Genomic DNA, 1,737 nt, shown 5'->3' with positions numbered 1-1,737 from the left:
TTTTTCTGTTTATAAAATTGGAATCTTTGCTTCTCTAGATTGTCAGGTACCAAGTTCTATATGGGTCAAATTCTAATAGTATATTAAAATCATATTTGTACAATATGTTAGTTATGGAAATTTAAGACACCTACATTCAGTGTCGATGAATTTTTTAAGTTGAGAACAAAGTCATTCTCTTTCTTTAGAAACAAGGTCTGTATTCTCCTTCCCATCTGATATGTGTGATGTTTATGGCTAGAAGTAATTTTTCATTGCCTGAGTAAAAACATGCTAGAATGCCCTGTGAATTTACTGTAGGGACCTTGATCCAGTATGCAAGGGAAGCATGGCAAGCAAGAATTTGATCACATAATGCACATAATGGGAAGATACCTGCACTGAAATGTTTGGACATGAAATACTGGCTAGAATGGGGATGGAGAGTTCCTTTTTTTGTGTTCTGTGTTTGTTTTGTCTGGTAAAAATACAACATTTTTGTTTTAAGTACTCCAGTAAAAAGACAACATTTTTGGTTTAAATATAACTTTGATCAATTAAAAAAATAACAAAAAAAGTCACCTTTCTTTCTATAGATCACCTTATTTGGAATTCAAACTCTCCTTAGTACTTAAGCCCAGGTTGGAGAGGCACAACCAAGGACTCAGGTTTTCCACAGGTGTTCTCACAGTTTGTGATACCAAGGAGGTGGGTAATACGGGGCATTGTTTGTGCAACTTTTCAGTGCTCTTTATTTATCAGCCTTGCCCTTTATAAATGGTTTGTTCCGAGTCCTGCTTTTTGTTGGAGGTCTGGTACAGCATGCAGCTGCTGGTAATGAAGTTCACTGCTGTAACAAGGACACTGTGGTCTGTCTAATCCATACATACATTGTATTCTAGTAGCAAAATGGTATCTTGGTGTCTACCAGGGTGGGTTTAGTGAAGCACCCCTCCACACTCCTCTTTTTGTACAAAATTTAGGCAGTGCAATCTGCCGGTGGCTTTTACATACCTTGTTACCTGACTTCTGAAGACTGCAAGCCAGCCTGCGCTAGAGGAAGTCTTCTGCCGCCGCCTCACACCAATCCACAGTAGCTAAGCCGACTTTGAAAGTTGGTCCTTTTGCCTGTGAAGTGGCAAGAATGTGCAATCTGAAATTCAATTTTTCCTTTTATTAGACTGATACTTACTTAGATACGCGTATTTATCAACATGTACTCAAGCATAGGCTGTCTGCGTGAAGGTGACAGTCATCTCGCTCGTGCTGGGATTTGGCCAGACACACTTTAGCAGTAACAGAGGCCCTTTCATTGACTTGCAGTGGCAGCAAGTTGTTTTCTCGGCAAACACTGGTCACATTTCAGGGATTTTAATTTAAAAATTAGGTGCAATCCCACAGTCTATTTATGCCTTAATAGAAATGATGAGGACTTCACTTTTGTGCTTAACTCCATTTTTCTTCCTTGTCTTTACTATATTTCAGCACAAAGACATTAACAAGCTGCTGGTTTCCTGGACCTGTACCACCATATGACCCAGAGAACGCCAGAGCATCAGGACTGAATGTATTTGGAGACTCAAATTCTTAAAGCTGCTCTAAGAAGCAAACGCTAAGGGCAGTGGTTAAAACCAACCCTCTCAAAAGGGAGGGACACTTGCAAATTGTGCAAATTAAACCGAAGACAAGGGGATTAGGGGAACTTTTTTTTTTTTTATAAACAGACAAACAATACAAAACTGTCGCAATAAATTATGC

Source organism: Chrysochloris asiatica, unplaced genomic scaffold (assembly GCF_000296735.1).
Source record: "Chrysochloris asiatica unplaced genomic scaffold, ChrAsi1.0 scaffold00073, whole genome shotgun sequence".
Lineage (NCBI taxonomy): Eukaryota > Metazoa > Chordata > Mammalia > Afrosoricida > Chrysochloridae > Chrysochloris > Chrysochloris asiatica.
Note: the sequence above shows the minus strand (reverse complement) of the source record.